The sequence below is a fragment of the Chiloscyllium plagiosum genome, unplaced genomic scaffold (genome assembly GCF_037043375.1).
Source record: "Chiloscyllium plagiosum isolate Xiang-an unplaced genomic scaffold, Cpla_swu_hap1 HiC_scaffold_18, whole genome shotgun sequence".
Lineage (NCBI taxonomy): Eukaryota > Metazoa > Chordata > Chondrichthyes > Orectolobiformes > Hemiscylliidae > Chiloscyllium > Chiloscyllium plagiosum.
This window is the reverse complement of record NW_028270156.1, coordinates 57,459,254-57,482,318: the sequence shown is the minus strand read 5'-3', so window position 1 is coordinate 57,482,318 and position 23,065 is coordinate 57,459,254.

Here is a 23,065-nt window from a genome sequence, read left to right as displayed (position 1 = left end):
AGTTCAGGCAGCATTCGAGGAGCAGTAAAATCGACGTTCCAGGCAAAAGCCCTTCATCAGGAATACAGGCAGAGAGCCTGAAGGGTGGAGAGATAAGTGAGAGGAGGGTGGGGGTGGGGATGAAGGTGATAGGTCGGGGGGGTGGAGAGGGTGGAGTGGATAGGTGGAAAAGGAGATAGGCAGGTAGGACAAGTCATGAGGACAGTGCTGAGCTGGAAGTTTGGAAGTGGGGTGAGGTGGGGGAAGGGGAAATGAGGAAACTGTTGAAGTCCACATTGATGCCCTGGGGTTGAAGTGTTCCAAGGCGGAAGATGAGGCGTTCTCCCTCCAGGCCTCTGGTGTGAGGGAGCGGCGGTGAAGGAGGCCCAGGACCTCCATGTCCTTGGCAGAGTGGGAGGGGGAGTTGAAATGTTGGGCCACAGGGCAGTGTGGTTAATTGGTGCGGGTGTCCCGGAGATGTTCCCTAAAGCGCTCTGCTAGGAGGCGTCCAGTCTCCCCAATGTAGAGGAGACCACATCGGGAGCAACAGATACAATAAATGATATTGGTGGATGTGCAGGTAAAACATTGATGGATGTGGAAGGCTCCTTTAGGGCCTTGAATGGAGGTGAGGGAGGAGGTGTGGGCACAGGTTTTACAGTTCCTGCGGTGGCAGGGGAAAGTGCCAGGAGGGGAGGGTGGGTTGTAGGGAGCGTGCACCTGACCATGTAGTCACGGAGGGAATGGTCTTTGCGGAAGGCGGAAAGGGGTGGGGAGGGAAATATATCCCTGGTGGTGGGGTCTGTTTGGAGGTGGCGGAAATGTCGGCGGATGATTTGGTTTATGCGAAGGTTGGTAGGGTGGAAGGTGAGCACCAGGGGCATTCTGTCCTTGTTACGGTTGGAGGGGTGGGGTCTGAGGGCGGAGGTGCAGGATGTGGACGAGATGCGTTGGAGGGCATCTTTAACCACATGGGAAGGGAAATTGCGGTCTCTAAAGAAGGAGGCCATCTGGTGTGTTCTGTGGTGGAACTGGTCCTCCTGGGAGCAGATACGGTGGAGGTGGAGGAATTGGGAAAACGGGATGGCATTTTTGCAGGAGGTAGGGTGGGAAGAGGTGTAATTCAGGTAACTGTGGGAAGAGGTGGGTTTGTAAAAAGACTCTAAAGATTCACCACTGCCTGTGTGAAGAAACTCCTCCGCATCTCAGTCCATCTCTTATTGCAGACCATATCCTCTCATTCTCAACTTAACAGCCAGGGGAAATATGATTCCTATATATATATTAAACATATTGGATGTTTAATAAGGTCAAGGCTCTCCCCATGTATCTTGCCCAGCAAAATCTGTCATCTTTGTTTGGTCTCACAATGGCCAGAGAGGGCAAGTTCCCTCACTGACAGGAAGTGAAAGCAACTACCCCTTTCACCCTTCAGCCAACCACCCTGTAGCCTTTGGTGATTCCCATCTTGCAGCCTCAATGCTGAAGCGCTCACCCGTGCCCAGGGATCTAGTCATATCTTTTCAGCTGGACCTCGGAGACAAACCATCAGCAGCTAGTGCTGTGAGCAATGCTACAAGCAATGGTAAACTATCGAATCTGAATGGTCAGCAGATCTTGGGTGTCTATCTTGGAGTTCTCGGTCCCCCTTGTGACCAGCAGCCACCTAACTATTTGATCTCACTGACATCATATTCCCTGTGCAATTGGCTGCTCGTGGTTCTCCAGTAGGTAGTGGCTCCCACCCACCACAAGAAATACATTCTGGCTCAACATTTCAGAGCAATGATATAGACCAACCTGTCTGAGTTCAATTCATATCAGCACACACTCCAGATAAGGAAATGTATCCTTACTTTTATCTTCAGAACTTGGACATGAATTTGTTAGCCAGTGATGGTTTTGTTTCGACTCAAGGATTTGAGAGTTTCCTATCAATGGGGAGACGAAAGCATTGCAGCACTAACTATACTGACTGATCGATATTGCATTTGTTGCCAGTGTGATGACAGGGAGTGCACCCATGCAGTCGCAATGTGTATGACGTTACTGCTAGCAACGTCACAGCAAAGGATATGAGTAATAAAATGAATGGTTATTGCATGTTTTGAATGATCTCAACTCTTAGAATATGGACTCACTCACTGCATTGATCCACACACTTGACCGACCCTCACTGCCTCACTCCCAGTCACCACTGTGCTGCCTCATTGGTTACTGGACCTAGGAGGAAGAATGGGAGGGAGGCAGTGAGGATTGGGGAGTAGGGCAACCAGGGAAGTAGCGAGGACTGGCAAGGGAGACGCTGACCAAGAGAGTGGGGCATTTTGTGAAACAGAAAGTGAGACAGTGAATGAAGCAGCAAATGTGGAAGTGTGACGTTAAATGGAGGTGAGTGTGGAGTGATGGTAGCAAGGATTTCTTGGGCATCATTGGCACCACACACATGGGCAGAATCAGGACCCAGCTTCGAGTGCCAGCTACACAATGATGATGTCAGCAGTGCCACCATCTTCTGCCTGTGTTGTGGCAAGAAATCCACCTTTAAATGATTTGCAAATTTGCAAATTTCGATGTGTTAGGCAGTGCCAGCCATGATGGATGATCAGAACTTAACAACACAGAATGAAATGCTTGTTGGCATTGCAGCTATAAACAATTATTGCTGCCAATGGAGATTAAAGCATTGACACACATCAGACTTTCTATGCTGGAATCAGAGAGAGAGAGAGAGAGAGAATTTGTTTATGTCATGTTATTTAGCCCCAGGGAATCAATATGCAAACAACTCCTCGCACCAAGTTTTAATCTTTAGCTGATTAGAAACTATGTAAAACTAACAATAACAGACAATTCTTTCATACATTAGGATCGGTGCATCTGCCTAAAAAACTGAGTTGTGATGGAGATGCAATTCTTCATTTACTGAGATGATTTTGATCTGCAATAAAGTCTGATGATGAATGACAAAAACTGTGATTGAAAGAAACCAGATTCTGAACTGTCTGCTTTCCAGGAAGGGTTAACATGTGAGTGGCAGACGCCAGAGCTGGATTTTAACAAAATGGATGCAGAAGGAAAATGCTTTTTGGGATCATATTCTTCTGTGTGATTCTCCCTCATGGTCAGATGAGTGCGGAACATGTTTCTCCTGTACGTGGAGGAACAAAACCACGTTCTGATGCAGAACGCATAGCAAATTTTTATCTGCTGCACTTGTAATGAAAACAAATAGCCAAGCTGATTATGAACTGGAACCTTCTAAATGGTTACAGCAAATTGCAAAAGGCACAACACTCCAGCAGATGTCAGTCCAATCACTATCATCGTAACCTTAAATTGAGTTGCATAGCAACAGGAATGTATTGGTAAGGATTTTTCACAAGTTTCCTGTAAATCATCTTCAGGTGCAGTGATATCACTTTTGAAAAGGACTTTGACTAATTAGAAATGAGATAATCCACTTATGAGTTTTATAAACTAATTACCAATCCATTTTGCCAAATGCCTGAAAACAAAGGCTACTTGTGATTTTTCCAGAACATTTCTTGTTTTCTTAAGGATTCTCTTTTGACACATGGAACAGTCTGGCCTGCCTTTTCCTCCTCAGAAATGGGTAAAAGAAACTCTTACCAAGATAGTGTGGCTGGACATTATTGAACAGGTGAGTATTATACCAAGATTATGGATGCAATGAGGAAAATTGTTTGTGATTTCACCAGGTAATTACATTTGCTGATTTGCCTATATCCTATGGTTTCAGCCCCCACCTACTTTCTCTATACCTGATGAAACATATTCCATTCCATCATTGCTCACTTCCATTGATTCAACTTTCAGCAGTACTCAGCCCTTATTTTCTGTGACTTCTTCACTTGCTGATTTCTTCACATCTCATTACTCCACAACTCAATGCCTATGTAACATAAGACCATAAGACCCAGGAGCAGAAATTAGGCCATTCAACCCATTGAATCTGCTCTGCCATTCAATCATGGCTGATAGGTTTCTCATGGGCGGCACGGTGGCACAGTGGTTAGCACTGCTGCCTCACAGCGCCGGAGACCTGGGTTCAATTCCTGCCTCAGGCAACTGACTGTGTGGAGTTTGCACGTTCTCCCCGTGTCTGTGTGGGTTTCCTCCGGGTGCTCCGGTTTCCTCCCACAGTCCAAAGATGTGCAGGTCAGGTGAATTGGCCATGCTAAATTGCCCGTAGTGTTAGGTAAGGGGTAAATGTAGGGGTATGGGTGGGTTGTGCTTCGGCGGGTCGGTGTGGACTTGTTGGGCCGAAGGGCCTGTTTCCACACTGTAATGTAATCTAACCCTTGATCCCCTTGACAATCAAGAACCTAGCTATCTGTTTTAAAAACACTCAATGACCTGGCCTCCACAGCCTTCTGAGGCCGTGAATTCCATAGATTCACCACTCTCTGGCTGAAGACGTTTCTCCATATCTCCATTCTAAAATGACTTCTCATTACTTTGAGGCTGTGCCCTTGGATCTTTATCTTTCCTGCCAATGGAAACATCTTCCCCAACATCCACCCTGTCCAGGCAGTTCAGTATTTTGTAAGTTTCAATTAGATTCCCCCTCATCTTTCTAAATTCCCTGATGTATAGATCCAGAGTCCTCAAATGTTAAGTCTTTCATTCCTGGGACCATTCCTGTGAACCTCCTCTGAACATGGTCCAGGGCCAGTACATCCTTCCTGAGATATGGGACACAAAACTGTGCACAATACTCCAAGTGTGGTCTGACCAGAGCCTTATAATGCCTCAGACATACACCCCTGCTTTTGTATTCAAGTCCTCTCAAAACAAATGCCATCATTGCATTTGCCTTCCCAACTACTGACTCAACCTGCAAGTTTACCTGAAGAAAAGTCCTGCGCTCGAGCTCTCTGCAATTCAGACATCTGAATTTTCTCCCCATTTAGAAAGTAGTCCATGCTTCTATTTCTCTTACCAAACTGCATTACCTCACACTTTTCCACATTGTACTCCATCTGCCATTTCTTTGCCCACTCTCCAACCTGTCCAAATCCTTCTGCAGTTTCCCCACCTCCTCAATGCTACCTGTCCCTCTACCTATCTTTGTATTATCTGCAAACGTAGCCAGAATGCCCTCAGTTCCATCATCTAGATCATTAAGGTATAACGTGAAAGGTTGTGGTCCCAACACTGTGCCTTGCAGAACACCACCAGCTGCCATCCTGAGAAAGACCTTTTATCTCCATTCTCTGCTTTCTGCCAGATAGCCAATCTTCAATCCATGTGAGCACCTTGTCTCTAACACTATGGGCCCTTACCTTACTTAGGAGCTTCCTGTGTGGCTGCCTGGCCTGCTGTGTTTTTCCAGCACCACACTTTTCAACTCTGGTACTCCAGCATCTGCAGTCCTCACTTTCTCCTCCTTCCTGTGTGGCACCTTGTCAAAGGGCTTCTTGAAGTCCAGATAGATAACATCCATTCGTTCTCCTTGGTCTAACCTGCTCATTACTGCCTCAAAGAATTCTAGCAGATTTGTCAGGCATGACCTCTCCTTGATGAAACCATTGTGAGTTTGCCCTATTTTACCACACACTTCCAACTATTCAGAAATTTCATCCTTCATGATGGATTCCAGGGTTTTACCCACAACCAAGGTTAGGCTAATTGGTCTGTAACTTTCCATCTTTTGCCTTACTCACTTTTTAAACAGGGGTGACATGTTAGTGATGTTTCACTCTCCTGGACCCTACCTGGTTATTGTGATTCTTAAAAGATCACCACTAATGCCTCTGCTATCTCTTCAGCTATTGCCTTTAAACCCTGGAGTATAGTCCATCTGGTCCAGGTGATTTATCTACCTTCAGGCCACTCAGTTTTTCTAGCACCTTCTCCTTGGTAATGGCCACCATACTCAGCTCTGCCCCCTGACTCTCTTGAATATTCGCGATATAACTCATGTTTTCCATTGTGAAGACTGACACAAAGGAATTAATCAGTTCCTCAGCCATTTCCTTGTTCCCCATTACTATCTCTGCAGCATCATTTTCCAGCAGTCCAATGTCCACTCTTGCCATTTGTGTACCTAAAGAAACTTTTACAATCTTCCTTTATATTACTGGCTAGTTTATCTTCATATTTAGTCTTTTCTCTCCTTATTTCTTTTTTTGTTGCCCTCTGTTGGTCTTTGTAAGCTTCCCAATTCTCTGGTTTCCCACTTTCCTTCACCACATTATATGCTTTCTCTTTTGCTATCCCTGACTTCCCTGGTCACCATCGTTGTCTCATCCTCCCTGCGCCATGCTTCTTTATCCTGGGGATGAAACTCTGCTGTGTCTCCTGAATTACTCCCAAAAACTCCCATCACTGCTGTTCCACTGTCTTTCCTGCTCGGTTCCTCTCACAGTTGATCCTACCCAGCTCCTCCCTCATGCCTCTGTAGTTGCCTTTATTCAGCTGTAATACCTCTGATTCTATCTTCTCCCTCTCAAACTGCAGAGCAAATTCAATCATACTATGATCACTGCCTCCCAAGGGTTCCTTCACCTTATGCTCCCTTATATAAGGCATCTATCACATTGTCACTTTCAGCAAACACACTGCACTTATCTGATGAATACCTGACCATCGGTTATGATTAGATTAGATTAGATTAGATTAGATTAGATTAGATTAGATTAGATTAGATTACTTACAGTGTGGAAACAGGCCCTTCGGCCCAACAAGTCCACACCGACCCGCCGAAGCACAACCCACCCATACCCCTACATTTACCCCTTTAACCTAACACTACGGGCAATTTAGCATGGCCAATTCACCTGACCCCGCACATCTTTGGACTGTGGGAGGAAACCGGAGCACCCGGAGGAAACCCACGCAGACACGGGGAGAATGTGCAAACTCCACACAGTCAGTCGCCTGAGTCGGGAATTGAACCCGGGTCTCTGGCGCTGTGAGGCAGCAGTGCTAACCACTGTGCCACCGTGCCGCCCACTAGTGCCACCGTGCCGCCCAGCTGGTGTGTTATTCACAACACACCAGCTTTTCCCGAAAAGTATCACTAACCTGAAAAGTTGGACTTCACTTTACTATGAGCTTAGGGGTCCTAACATTGAGGGAAGGGGCAGTCCTTACCTGCACATAGCAACAGTAGGCCTGGTTTGGCAATATTCCTGGAGGTGGGCTCCTAATTCACAGTCTGTGATTCCTCTCCCCCACTGTCAATTGATTAAGAAGGTAGGTGGGCTCCTGTTGCTACTGCTGCGGCTGCTGCTGCTCCAATCAGAGACCAGGCAGCTCTGACGCCTTAGCAGTGCTCCAGGTAGGGAACGCTGCTGATCACACAGTTTGAATGATCTCAGGTACCTCCAGGTAGGCTAATCAATGTTAAGAAAAATCAGACATAATGTTGGAGCCAAGCAGATGCCTTCCCTATTTAAAACTGTCCATTGCATCTTCAGTCCCAATGTCTCCAGGTTGTTAGTTTTTAGTCAACAAGCTGCAGAGTTAAACTTTGAGCATTCAAGTCAGGAGTGTGATGGAATACTCCCCACTTCCCTGGATGAGTGGAGCTCCAACAACATTCAAGAAGCTTGACACCATCCAGGACAAGGTTGCCTGCTTGATTGTCTCTACATCCACAAGCATTCCACTCCCTCCACCATTAATGTTCAGTCGTAGCACCGTATACCAACTCCAAGACGCAGTGCAAAAATGCACTGAGGCTCCCTAGACAGTATCTTTCAAATTCACAACCATTACAGCAAGAAGGACATGGTTATCAGATACATGGAACACTGCCATCTTCAAGTTCCCCTCCAAGTCACTCTCCATGACTTGGAAATATATTCCCATTCCTTCACTGTCGCTGGATCAAAATCCTGGAATTCCCCGCTGATGGACATTGTGTGTCTACCTGCAGTGGTTTAAGGAGGCAGCTCACCAGCACCTTCTCAAGGGCAATTAGGGATGGGCAATAAATGCTGGCTTAGCCAGCAACGCCCAGATCCCCACGAGTGAATAAAAACAGAGGTTAATATGTAGCTCTGTAATTAAGACATAATTTGTTTAAATTTAATAAGAAACTGACAATTTTGTAGTTTTTACTACTCTGTATTTTCACCTTATTGTGTGAAGTAAAGCAGCTTGAGAATTCACATCCACCTTTATCTTTTGAAAATGTTCAAAAGACACCAATATCCTTTTTAAATCATAATAGTATGGATTCAGATATTCCAGCTGTTATTCAAGCGTTGATGGGAGTTGCATATGGGGACTCTATGGGAATCCTCATTGTAACAAACTCTTAAGGAATTTCCAGGGAAATTGAAGATTCCACTGGGCAATTTCACAACCCCTGGAATCTTTTGGAAGTCTGAATTTAAGTTGGAGAGGATTCCGATGAAGCTAAATAAAATGTTACTCTGGAAAGATTAGACTGTTAATTACAAAGTCTAACTCCTGAGTAACTATTCAACTGACCCCATACTTACCTCTCACATCTTTAGCTACATCAGATCCCTCACACACCCAGACGCTGACCCAACACTCCTCTCTCTCTTCTCGGGATCTAACACCCCTTGACTGGACCCAATACCCCACACCATGGACTTACTCACTCATTGCCCCGCTCCAGGCTCATTTGCCCCCTTCCCTCATTCCCCCACCTTCCACCCAACTCCCTCTTTCCCTTGCATCAGATCCTTTCCTCTCTTCCCCATGCTCAGATCCACTCCCTATTACATCACTCCATGTTTCTCAGTTCCCCCTTCCTCTAAGCCCACATCCTCTTGCTCATTATCCTCACATTTGGACCAATCCTCCCTTTTCCCTGCACCCCCCACTGCTTCTTTCATAAACCCACTCTTCCCGTCCCAAAGTCCAGACCCACACACGATTATTCTGCTAACTCTTCCGCTACCTAGGTGTCTGACAGAGTAGGACGTTTTAGCCAAAGCTCATCTCCATCCATTTCTTCCTCGTTTTTTTTCTCTTTTCTTACTTTTTTTCTCTCTTGGCGTTTATTTTGTTGTTTCCTTCACTCCCGGCATCAGTACCGACTAGGCGAGGCATCCCCTCAGCCCGACCCAGCCATGGCGCTCTCTTGGTCCGACGTGGCGATCTCGCGGCCCAGTGTGGCGGTGTCTTGGTGTATGGTGGATTCGGCCCAGCTATATTCCGGGCGCCCCAGGAGAAGATCAGAAAGGCGGCAGCTTCAACAGGCTGATGCAGGAATAGCGAGTGGTGAGGGATTTCCTGCAATATCTACGGTGGTGTAGTTGAGAGCACTCAGCTGAGGTCTCCTCTGGACAGTGAGGAGAGCAAAGGACTTATCAAAGACCATTGGACCTCTAACCTAATACCTTTATTTTTCTAATTAATATTCAGAAAACATTAATGTTAATTATTACCTTATTTCTTTATTTTTCTACTTATTCTATGATGGTAATGCTTACCTTGTTAAAGTTTGTTTCTGCTACTACTTTGTACCGAAGAATTTTGTACGTAAGTACCTTTGTACCTAAGATGGCGCAATGTGTAGTGATATTATACACTGTTCACTGTAATCCTGTACTTGAGTACATGTTACAATAAAAATCCAAATCTAAATCTTAATCTTCCCCCATTCTGGACCTGGTGCACCACTGCCCTGCTGTGGAAATGCTGCTGTTTCTTGCCTCCACTCCAGACCTGACACACACACCCATACCTGCTCCAAACTCACTGTTCTCCTCCTGCCACCCCTGATCCACTGCATTCATCATTCCCCACTGGGGGACCTGATCACCCCCAGGACCTGACACATAGCCTCCCCTAACACACCCCCAGCACCTACTCATATGTTCCACCCATCATGATCGATCCTAATGGCCCCATTGGTGCCTGGTACCTTACCCCCTACCCACTTGGCATCCTACTCACCTACCATCCTAACCCCCACCCCTTGGCAGCCTATTCTACCTGCACCTTACCCACTGGGACTTTGATGCCTCCACATCCGGCACCTAACCTCACAACTACTTTGACAGCAGCTGTTAAAGTGGCTGCATATAATTCCAGAAATTGAAACGTCAGAATATGGCAGTTTGCTGCTGTGAACTGTAGCGTATGGTTTGCCTTCCCTTGGCAGTTTCTACACCAAGAGAGAACTGTCAGAATAGAAATTCATCCTGACAGAGTCTGCATGAGGCTGCAACTGCTGGGAAAATCCACTTTGCTTCTTATAATTTCAAAGAGGTGTTGAAAATGAGTCAAGACCAGTTTACCCTTCATAAAACCATGCTGACTCTGATAGATTGTGTTTTAACTTTCCAAATGTCCCATTACTACTTCCACAGAGTCCAAGATGAACACATCCAATGATGTAGCCTCGATACCATTACCACTTGAAGAAGATGACTTCCTTCATAATGGATTCCAACAATTTCTCAATGGCTGACATTAAACTAACTGATCTAAGGTTTCCTCCTTTCTGCTTCCCTCCCTTTTTCAATAATTGCAACACTAGCATCTTGCTGATCTAGTGGAAACTTTCCTAACCCTAAATATTTGACAAAATTAAAGTAGCACATTATCTGTTATCACTTGCTTTCAGACTCTTTTATGTAAGCCATCAAGCCCTGGGGACGTGTCTGCCTTTAATCCCAATATCTTGTTCAGCACTTTTTCCCTAGAGAAGGTAAGTGTTTGCCCTTTGCTATAATCTTTGCCTTAACTGTTGCTATTAGGATGATTTCAATGTCCTCCAACATGTCATAATACATAACTGCCAAAAAGGATGCTGTTTTGAACTTTGTATTTTTTTCCAAAGTGTTTCCTTGTTTTCTGGCTGTTGGCTTAACTTGAAAATTTATCCTTTTCCTTGTATATCGTGACATCACAAGTCCAACTACGATACAGATGAATGGGTAATTGTCCTGTCAATCATATCCACACTGCTACAAGTGACTGGATTTGATTTTCTGCAAATAATTTTATATTTGGTAATTATTCTCCATCATTGCATTTACTGGAGAAATAATCCTGCTTTCTTCAGTGATTCACTTGGTTTGCTGTAGATCATAACAACATTGTTCAAACAGACTGAGATTGCAAATCCCAGAGTGGAGGAAATGCATCAGATCTAGTTGGGCTGACAGAGAGCTGAGATCTCTACTTCTGTAGTAATGAGATGCTCTTTAGATTTTTTAGAAATCATTGCTTTGCATAATTACTTCCTTTTGCATTGCAAAAAATTGGAAAGTCAGTGATCATATGACAGAAAGTTAATTTGTCAGCTCACATAACTTCCTTTTTAGTAAAGGCATTAACCTGAATCTTTTAAAGCTTGAGCCTCATAATTTCAATTTAAATGGGGTCTGCCAGACAATATTTCATTCTTATATCTTTATTGCCATACAAAGTCACTCCATTGTGCTACAGTTTCGGAATGTAGATAAACCAGTCTTGACAGAGAGGGCAGAGTGATCAAATTCTTGTTGTTAATTGTGAGAGTTTGGCTTGTTGCCAATCGCTGCACAAGTGAGGATTGGCTGGGGAGGTTTGATCTTGATGTCAAGAGTTTCTGCTTCTGAGCCAAGTTCAAACAAAGGGTTAGTAAAGTACCAGTTTCCTTTTCCTTGCTTCACACAGCATTAATTTAAGAATTTTGAAATCTTTAATTGTCAGTCTCCAGGCTGTATTATACATGGCTGATACTATTGAGTTCTCATGGAAATTCCCTTCAGCATGTCAATCAATTTGCTGCGATTCTTTCATGATTGTTTAAAATTTTAATCAAAATGCTTCATAGGTGCTTTGATAGATTTTTCTTAAAAAGTGTTCTATAAATGCTGGCCATTTTTTCTTCTTCTTGTGCAATGTCAGCAGAATAACTTCACAATGCTGGGTAAATCCCTGGGATCCAGGATCAATCCCAGGCCTACTGCCTTTGTGAATCTCAGCCTCTGCTATGTTAGAGCTCCACACTCCTCAGCAAGAATGAAGGTGAGAAACAGTCACTACTTCTTCCTGATTTTGTGGCTGGTAAAGAGAGGATCCCTGGCTGAAGATACCAAGATCTACCCACAGGGTTCAGAGTAACAGTTCTGTTTGGTGAGTTAAAAATCACAAAACTCCAGGTTATAGTCCAACATTTCATTTGGAAGCACTAGCTTTCGGAGCGTTGCTCCCTCATTAGGTGGTTGTGGAGTATAAGATCATAAGCCACAGAATTTATGTCAAAAGTTTACAGTGTGATGCAAATAAACCTGTTGGACTATAAACTGATTTTTAACTTTGCAGACCCCAGTCAAACACTGGCACCTCCAAATCATCACTGTTCAATGAGGCCCGCCAAGTTAAGTTTTGTAATGGGGGAATGTACCTTTATGGGACTCATTGATTTCTTAGATACACTTGCCTGGTGGCGAGGCTTTAAATTGAAATGATGTGGGATCTCTTGTGATGCAGCGGTAGTGTCCCTATCTCTAAGCCTGAACACCTGGGTTCAAGTCCCACCTACTCCAGATGTGCGTTATAACATCTCTAAACAGGTTGATGAGAAAATATTGAATTGAAATGAGATCCTAGTTTGCATTTAATGAGTCCAATGGAAACTTCACCTCCTCCCCAAATGAGCTGTGTTAAAATCACTGATCAGCTGGTAGTGTTATTGCAATTGAATTATTTCCAGCAATTGTTCCCAGCTAACTAGGGAAGTTAAAGATATTTTTACTTAGCCTGCTCAGTTGTGCTATGTTATTCCTCTGCAGCAGGGGTGAGATTTGAACAAGGATCTCTTAGCCCAGAGAGGGGAAAACTAACACTACATCATAAGAGCCCTTTAGGGAAATTAAAACCTTTATGAAATTTACAGCTAATCTTCTTACACTAAGTGACAAGATCAGTATTTCTGGATGTACACAAGCCAATAGTCTATACTGAGCCACAACCAGGATTTAATACTGAATGAATTAATATTCAGTATTTATGAACAGCTGACGGTCAGCACTTCAGTCTTAGGTGACATTGTTGTGCTGGGCCCTTCTATCATTAAGGATGAGGATATTTGTGCAATGTCCTCCTCCAGTGAGTTGTTTAATTGTCCACCACCTTTCAAAATTGAATGTGGCAAGTTTGCAGAGCTCAGTTCTGATGGTTGGTTGTAGGATCGCTTAGGTCTGTCTACCACTTCCCGCTTATACTGTTTGGCATGGAAGAAGTCCTGTTTGGTAGCTTCACTAGATTGACACTTGTTTTCTAGGTATATCTGGTGCTGTTCCTGACATTCCCTCCTGCACTCTCCATTGAACCAGGATTGATCCTTTGGCTTGATGGTAATGGTTGAGTAGGGGATATGTCAGGCCATGGGGTTGCAGATCACACTGGAGTACAATCTTGTTGCTGCTGTTGACTGCCCACAGTGACTCATGGATGCACGGTCTTCAGTTGCTCAATCTTTTCAAAGTATGTCCCATTTAGCACAGTGATAGTGGCACACAACACAATGGAGAGTATTCTTAATGTGAAGACAGGACTTCACCTTCACAAGCACTGTGTGGTGATCACTCTTACCAATATTAATGTGGAGAATTCCATGTTGATAAGATTTATTTTAATTTGTACTTGCTATTGACAAAGTACTTTCTATAATTCTTCTAATATTCTTCAGGTCTTCAGCATCCTCATTTCTTCATTTTATTTCCCTATAATCTTGTCTGTTTATGTAACTTAATGATGTTTTAACATTGTGTAGTTCTCATGTTAAACTCTAACAAAAAAAGTCTAAAATCTTTATCATGGAATCTGTCCAAAAATATTAAACAATTATGGTCTACATAAGTAACAAGCTCTGAAGAGTTGTTGAATATGTAGATTTCAAAATTTTGTAGGCCCAAGATCAGGCTTCATGCCTCCTTCTCCAGTATTGAATATTTCCATTGACTCATATGTAATTTCCTGGAAAGATAAATGGCTATCATTTGAACACCTTCTTATCTCTCTTCACTAACCTTCACCAACGCCAATATTATCAGCATCTAAAGCCAGTTTAAATGGCTTCTCATAATTAGGAGCTGCTAAACTGGTGCAATGGTCAGTCCAGCTTTTAAGTTGTTAAAGGCACACGGACAGTATTTTGTCTATTCAAATTTCTTGTCTCTCTTCAATAAACCCGTCAAAGGAGGTTCTATAGTGCAGAAACTTGGACCAAATCTCCAAAAACAAAACACTCATGCCAATATGTCGGAGGATTCCATGTTTTGTCTTAGGCATAGTGGTTATTTTTGTTGTTTTAAATACTACTTCCCTTGTCTCACGATGTAGTACAAATTAGTCAATTCACTTTGGCAAATTGACTTGTAGACAGACTTGCGATTCCTTGTAAATGTTCTTTCCAGGTCTCGCTGAACATCAACCAAATTGTCTACAAGGTAGTTGTATAATTCTATAATGACCTTGATTGTTCATCACTAAAAGATTACTGGTATATTTTTCCTTCCAAATGGCATGACATTACATTTATGAAGACTTCTGGAGCACTGTGTACAGTCCTGTTTGTCCTGTTATAGGAAGGATATTATTAAACTGGAGCGGGCTCAGAAAAGGTTTACCCAGTTGTTGCCAGGAATGGAGGGTTTGAGATATAAAAATAGACTGGAAAGACTGGGACTCTTTTCACTGGAGTGAAGGATGACCTTATTTATCAAGTCTTAAGGGGCATAGATAAGGTGAATGACAAGGGTCTTTTCATTAGGATGGGGGAATTCAAAACTAATGAGCATATTTTTAAGGTGAGAGAAGAAAGATTAAAAAATATACAACGGGCAACCTTTTTTATAGAGAGTGTGTGGAATGAACTTCCAGAGAAAGTGGTGGATACAATTACAAATGTTAAAAGGCATTTGGATAAGTTCAGGAAAGGTTTGGAGGGATTAGGTAGGTTCTGGATTAGTGGTGCTGGAAGAGCACAGCAGTTCAGGCAGCATCCAAGGAGCAGCGAAATCGACGTTTCGGACAAAAGCCCTTCATCAGGAATAAAGGCAGAGAGCCTTAAGCATGGAGAGATAAGCTAGAGGAGGTTGGGGGGTGGGGAGAAAGTAGCATAGAGTACAATAGGTGAGTGGGGTAGGGGATGAAGGTGATAGGTCAGGGAGGAGAGGGTGGAGTGGATAGGTGGAAAAGGAGATAGGCAGGTAGGACAAGTCCGGACAAGTCATGGGGACAGTGCTGAGCTGGAAGTTTGGAACGAGGGTGAGGTGGGGGAAGGGGAAATGAGGAAACTGTTGAAGTCCACATTGATGCCCTGGAGTTGAAGTGTTCCGAGGCGGAAGATGAGGCGTTCTTCCTCCAGGCGTCTGGTGGTGAGGGAGCGGCGGTGAAGGAGGCCCAGGACCTCCATGTCCTCGGCAGAGTGGGAGGGGGAGTTGAAATGTTGGGCCACGGGGCGGTGTGGTTGATTGGTGCTGGTGTCTCAGAGATGTTCCCTAAAGTGCTCTGCTAGGAGGCGCCCAGTCTCCCCAATGTAGAGGAGACCTAATCGGGAGCAACGAATACAATAAATGATATTAGTGGATGTGCAGGTAAAACCTTGATGGATGTGGAAGTCTCCTTTAGGGCCTTGGATAGAGGTGAGGGAGGAGGTGTGGGCGCAGGTTTTACAGTTCCTGCGGTGGCAGTGGAAGGTGCCAGGATGGGAGGGTGGGTTGTAGGGGGGCGTGGACCTGACCAGGTAGACACGGAGGGAATGGTCTTTGTGGAAGGCAGAAAGGGGTGGGGAGGGAAATATATCCCTGGTGGTGGGGTCTTTTTGGAGGTGGCGGAAATGTCGGCGGATGATTTGGTTTATGCGAATTAGGGTCAAGTGCACGCAGGTGGGATTGGTTTAGTTTGGCTACATGGTCAGTGTGAACTGATTGGACTGCAGGGTCTGTTTCCTTGCTGTATGACTCTATGATTCCATCTGGTGGTACAAAAGCTGATACTTCTTTGACCCCTTCAGTTAATGGACTTTGCCAATACCTTTTTCATAAGCCAATTATTAATACAATCTTCAAATGTGGAATCGATGCAAATCACATTTGTTACCACATTGAGATTGCAATAACTGTTACACAGTCTTTGTGATCTGTCTAGTTTCTGCAGCATCACATCAGCTGGAATCATAACACATGATGCTCACGTGTAGCTGTCCTTTAAAGCTGCACAATATGCAGATTCCTATTGAACAATGATGGTTGTGAAGAAATGGGATGGGAATTAATGAGCAGGCTTTGGGAGTAGGACAGACCTCCAGTTCATGAATGTGTAGATCATGTGCGAGCAAACCAGCAAATAATGCAGGTTTGTGGTATATTATCCACATTGCCCTCAAACTGGAATGTTTACAGCTGCCTGCATCTTCCAGCATTCTCTCAGCTCATACAAGAATGGTTGGTCAATGACAAGGGCTACCCTGGCTCATGACGTATATCAGGACTCGTAGCGACCCATATCCAAGCATCCTGAACTACATGGATTTTCTTTTTGTCTGTTCTAATGGTTAAGGACCAGCTGGCTAGGAGGCTGCTGTGTCCTTTATTTAACAAACCTCATTGACTGGCAAATGTTTCATTCTGCACCATTGTTTGGAATAAAAACAACGTATTTCTTCTATCTGCTTGGGATATAGTAACCTGGAGGCAGGATGCTTGACTGAGAGGACTCTAAGTCATGTTTGTACCTGTGAGGATTCCTTCTAATGCCACACTGACACTGTCTTTGGGTATCTGCTGCCTGGCCTACTCTTTGTGTTGGCTTGCCCTGTCCGACGTTTGGTTTTTATACCTGACAAACTAAATGATTCTGAGTGAATGTTCTCCTGTGATAAGGCTATCCTTCTCCTCTCAGGATTTTGTTATGTCTGTCTGCTATTCTTCCTTCTTTCTCTTCCAGCACAATCTCGATAGATTTCTCCGAAGTAAAATCTTCTTTGGACTGTAATAAACATCAGCAGTTATAACAATAATTCTTTTCCTTATAAATTCTGATTTCAAAGCTCCACAGTCACAGTTTTCCACTAATCAGTAAAAATCACTAATGGAATTATCAATGGAGTCCCAGTAAGGCTGAACACTTCTGTTAACTATTGCTCTGTCAAGAATCATTACATGTTGCCAGATTGTCAATAGTTTATAGAACTTTATCAAAAGCAACTGTGTCTTTATTTGATGCTTTGATGATTTATAATGTCATCAGCTACAGGTCTTAGTGAACACTATAGTATATTTGTTTGTTCATCTTGTGATTTAGTGTCTAGATTGGAAACAGTTCTGCATCTTCTGAAATGTTTTCTCCAAGATGTCTGAATCTTTGTTCTATTTGGAACATTTCTGAAACTGAACATGCTAGTGAGTATTATTCTCCTGCTCTTTGTTTCGAATGAGCTTAGTTATTTGTACAGTAAAGCTTTTCAATTTTGCAATGATTCAATGCTGCTTTCTTTTCATTTTAAAGGCTTTTAATCATCAATTACAACTATGCAGCTTTACCTGACAGACTTTTAAATCTGCTGGATAGGAATGCTGTTTAATATATTTGTCTGAAAGGCTCTAACTGTGTAGTATAGAAGCAGTGTTATTGCTGTTTTATATTTAATTTCCTTACTTTGAATCTGGAAATTTTCTAATACCTTTGTCCGGCTATCAAACTTTGTCCAAATTTTTGTGGCCAAGCTGGAGGTTTGTGTTTTATTGTTGGCAAAAATGGACAATTATCCACCTTTCCCAGCCTAATAAAGGAAGTCCATCCTTTTCCACAACTATCCCAAATAACATCTGGTGCCTGTGGCCTAAATTAATTCTGTTTGTCTGGACTCCAGTTTAAATTATGGGATCTCCCACTCTTATTGCAGCCTCAACAGTTCTCTTGCTATGGCCTTTGGTTAGACACTGACCATATTAAGTTTTTAAATTGACCCTTTGTCATTTTAATTCTGGCTTCACTACTTTATCGGTGCTGCAATCTCAGTTTAAAATACATCTGTGACCCTTGATTTGCCCACTGTGGATGTGCCTCATGGTGTCCATTCAGCACAGTATCACTGCTTATTGTGAGCTGTAACTTTCTAGCCTTCTCACCCTGATCTTTCCATAAATTTCTCTACAGATTGTTTCACCATTGAACTGTACAACTAATAACTGGCGATAAAGATGGTTGAAAAATAAAGACCACTTGTCCTTATTCTTCTTAGTTAAGTCACTCTGTAGAGTTTTTGGCTGTCTGCCACAATGAGCAGATGTAGTTAGATGATGGAAAATGACAACTTTATTCCCACTTCAATCAGGCTCAAGACAAAGTAAAGCAGATGGAATCGTTTGCTATAATCATGGCACCTACCCAACCATAATGGCCAAAATACTGGGAATTCTGTTACCTACAGTTCAAAACTGAGTGAGGCAGTTTCAGCTGAGTTTGCTATTGCCTTGCCACCACAAGTAGCTGTTAAGTTAAAAAGGTATAATTCACTCTCCTCCTGAATCTACACTCCTTTCAGTTCTGAAATCAGTGTCCTCAGCATGCTAATATTTACATGTGGTCAGAGTGAAGCCATCTTAAGTGCCAAATACCTTTTCCCTTATCTAGTGCTCTTTCTATTGTCCAATTAGTTTCCGAGGTTTTGTAATATATTCTTCTTTGTGGCTTATGTAATTCCTTCTTCAATGCCATTTGTGGCTATGCTTTTCACAGATGGATAATCCTCTCCATGAAACTGTTTCTTCTCATTATTTTGTTTTCAGTACTAATTCCAAATTATTGAGACTTTGGTACAGTTTCACTAAACTAGTGGAACTAACCACTTACTACTTACTCTCTTTAATTCTCCCTAACCTCCCAGGCTGCAGTTAATATATCACCCTTGTATTTTTTCATCCATTCTTGACAAGTGGGTGTCAATGGCTATGCCAGCATTTATTGTCTGTTCTTAGTTGCTGTTGAGAAAGTGGTGGTGAGCTATCTTCTTAAACTGCAGTTGCCTGTGTGCTGCAGGTAGATCCACATTGAAGGTAGGGAACAACAATATATTTCCAAGCCAGGATGATGAGGGCTTGGAAGGTAATTTGGCGGTGGTGGTGTTCCCATGTGTGTGCTGCCCTTGTTCCTCTAGATGGACGTGGTCATGGGTTTGGAAAGTGCTATCAAAGGAACTTTGATGAATTTCTGCAGTGCACCTTGTAGATAGTACACACTGCTGTTATTGACCGTCAGTGGTGGAGGGAGTGAATGCTTATAGATGTAGTGCCAATCAAGTGGGCTGCTTTGTCCTGGATGGAGCCAAGCTTCTTGAATGTTGTTGGAACTGCACTTATCCAGGCAAGTGGGGTGTATTCCATCACCCTCTCAATGTGAGCCTTGTGTCACAGATACTGAATTAGCCACATGGAGGAACGTAATTTGGAGAACCATAGGTTCGTAACATGTGATGACAGTTTTATCAATTGACCAATCGACCTGTCCCACAATTTACTGCCCTGGAGCTATACTTATCAGGAAGACTTTAAATGTCATTTCGAGAGTGTGTTGCTGGAAAAGCACAACAGGTCAGGCAGCATCCGAGGATGAAGGGCTCCAGCCTGAAATGTCAATTCTCCTGCTTCTCGGATGCTGCCTGACCTGCCGTGCTTTTCCAGCAACACACTCTCGAATCTGATCTCCAGCATCTGCAGTCCTCACTTTCGACCTTCTGACATAATTTGTTTTATGTAAACAGGAACAACTATTTATTACTCATGAAAAGTCCTTTTAAAAATTCTAGGAATGGCAATGACGTAAACTTTTAAAATCATTAACCAACCTGACCATTACCCCAAAATCCTCTTTTATCAATACATCAGCACTTAAACCTGACAGGCACGACAAAAGGTTAGTACTGGAGGTTAGCTATTAAATTAAAGATAGAAAGTGGGAAAGGTGGTAAGCCATTGGCTGGACCCAGTATTTGAATCTCAGACGTGCAGTTCTGACTCCTGAATGTGCTAACCCCCTCTAAGTAGCTCTATCACATTCAGTAATGAAAGAGTTGAAACTTTTGATAGAGCCACTGAATTGCATTGGTTCCTTCGTCTATGCAGTCTCCATGTGGCACCTTTACCAATCAGACACTCACAACACAGCTTCTCACCGAATATGGTCTTCCAATTTGACCTTTGCTGCTGTAGTCCCAAGTATCTGTTCTTTGCTTCAAGCAGTGTCCCTGTGGTTCCCTCCCCAGCAAGCACTCATGGTGTGCCTCCTGTCCAACAACAACCTTTTCTCGGATATCACTGCTCAAACTCTAGCAGTCAACCCCTCACATAGGACTGCAGAGTTTGGCAACACAACTCTACACACCCCTCCCCATTTTTCCCTCCAGATTGTAACTTTTCTTACCAGTTGCTTTTGCTCCTGATGCGAGATCAGAGCGTTAAACTCCCTCTTAGCTCTGGTTGCCTTTCTCCAGGTTATTTATTAGATTAGATTAGATCACTTACAGTGTGGAAACAGGCCCTTCGGCCCAACAAATCCACACCGACCCGCCGAAGCTCAACCCACCCAGACCATTCCCCTACATTTACCCCTTCACCTAACACTACAGGCAATTTAGTGTGGCCAATTCACCTGACCTGCACATCTTTGGACTGTGGGAGGAAACCGGAGAACCCGGAGGAAACCCACGCAGACACGGGGAGAATGTGCAGACTCCACATGGTCAGTCGCCTGAAGTGGGAATTGAACCCGGGTCTCTGGCGCTGTGAGGCAGCAGTGCTAACCACTGTGCCACCGTGCCGCCCCCAGCACATTATTGGAGGGGTTGTTAATGGTCAGCGGCCAATCCCAGTCTGTATTGATTCCTAATGTCCCCATGGTCAATAACATTTAAAAAGTAATGTTAGAAGTTTATAGACAGAAACGTTAGAAAGAACTAATAGAGTTATAACACTTGAAGATTTTGGAGAGTCAGGAGGTGAGTTATTCGAAGCAGTATTCCTACCCTCTGACTTTCTCTTGTAGTCATTGTGTTTATATAGTGAGTCCAGATGAGTTGCTGGTCAATGGTGATCTCCAGGATGTTTATAGAGGGGGATTCAGTGATGGTAATACCATTAAATGCCAAGGCACGATGGAGATTTTCTCTTCCTTGAGATAGTCAAAGCCTGGCACTTCTGTGGCACAAGTGTTGCTACCCACTTGTCAGCCCAAGCTTAAGTATTGCTGTATTTGAACATGGACTGTTTCAATATCTGAGTAGGTATGAATGGTGCTAAACATTGTGCAATCATCAGCATTCATCCTCACTTCTGACCTTATGGTGAAAGAAAGGTCATTCTTGAAGCAATTGGTGAAGCAGCTGAAGATGATTGGCCTCGGATACCACCCTGAGGAACACCTGCAGACAAGTCCTGAAGTTGACATGGTTGATCTCCAATAACCATGTCTTCTTTTGTGCTAGGTATGACTCCAACCAGTGGAGAGTTTGACCCTGATACCCATTGATTCCAGTTTTGCCAGGGTACCTCGAATCCACACTTTGTTGAATGCAGCCTTGATGCCAAAGGCTGTCACTGCCATTTCACCATGAGAATTCAGCTCTTTTGTCCATGTTTGAACCAAGGCTTTAATGAGGTCAGGAGCTGAGTGGCCTGGGGAACCCAAACTGGGCATCACTGAGCAGATTATTGCTGACTATCTGCTGCTTGATGGCACTGTTGATGATACCTTCCATCATTTTACTGAAAATTGACAGTAGCTTGATTGTGTGGTATATTTGAACAGGTTACATTGTCCTGCTTTTTGTACATAGGACATAGCTGGGAAATTTTCTGCTTTGTTGAGTAGATGTCAGTGCTGGAATTGTACTGGAACAGCCTGACTACAGGAACAGCAAATAGTTTTTGAAAAATATTTAGCCTCTCACCTGACTATGAACCCAGTCAATGTACATTCCATATGACATAAAAAATGCATGCAACCATACCTTGTAAAAATTCTTGCTTTTGTACCTAATGCTCGTAACAGAATTTTCCAGATTCCATTTGCATTTCATGGCTTTTACTAATCTTAAAACTGCGTTTAAAGATTTGTATCTGTACTCATAATTTTGTCTCTCTACTCCCTTGAGAATGTTACCCTTTGGAATATATTTCCATTTTCTACTCTTTTTTAACATATCCAAGTACTTTACAATTGTATCTGTGCAGCTCTATTGTTCAACTCCATAACTTATTAATATTCTTCTGAACTCTCACATTCTTCATTCTGATTTGCAACACCCTCCAGTATTTAAAGAAAATAAAAGAAATAACAATGCGACAAAGTTATTTTGACTTTCAGGTGATTCTGGCACAGATCCACATAAAGGAACCAATTCATTTTAAGACTTGAGACTGCGTCAGAATTTAATTAAAAAGTAAGAAGCAGGAGAGCTAATGTTCTTTTGCTATACAGTTTGGGGAGTACTCAAGGCTGGTTTAAAATCAGAAGAAAAAAAATCACATACCAGTTACATTGGATGTGTATCCTCTCCAGGCCAGTAGAAATTTCTTTGGGATCTTTCAAAACAGTTTAATAATTATACACATGAATGGGGTCATGTTGGAAGATGATACAAATGGCTATTTGGATGTGCACTCAGAAGGATTTATAGGGTTATTTGAACAAGGAATATGTATTAATGTAGCACCTTTCACTTTACAGGAGCATCATCAAGTCTATTTGACATTGAGTCATGTTATGTACTCTGGGGAAATACTTAATATGTATGTTTGGATGATGGTTCTTTTTGAACTATGATTCTCTGGCAAATGATTTCTCGTAAAAATTAACTTGGTTCCAATAACTCATCAGCTGACCGAGTTGTTCAGGAATTAAATACCTAATCTAACTCCTGGATAATTATCAAACTGATCCCCAACTCACCACATTCCCTCCCCCAACTATTCATGCCCATTATGCCTCTGACTCCTGACTTAGCTTTCAATCTACTTCTGGGATTTGACTTCCTACCTGTGCTCCAGGACCACACAAACACCTTCGTGACCACCAGGCCTAACAACCTCCTCACCCTTGCTCCCAATATCCCATCTCCCGGGACTCAGCAATCTCC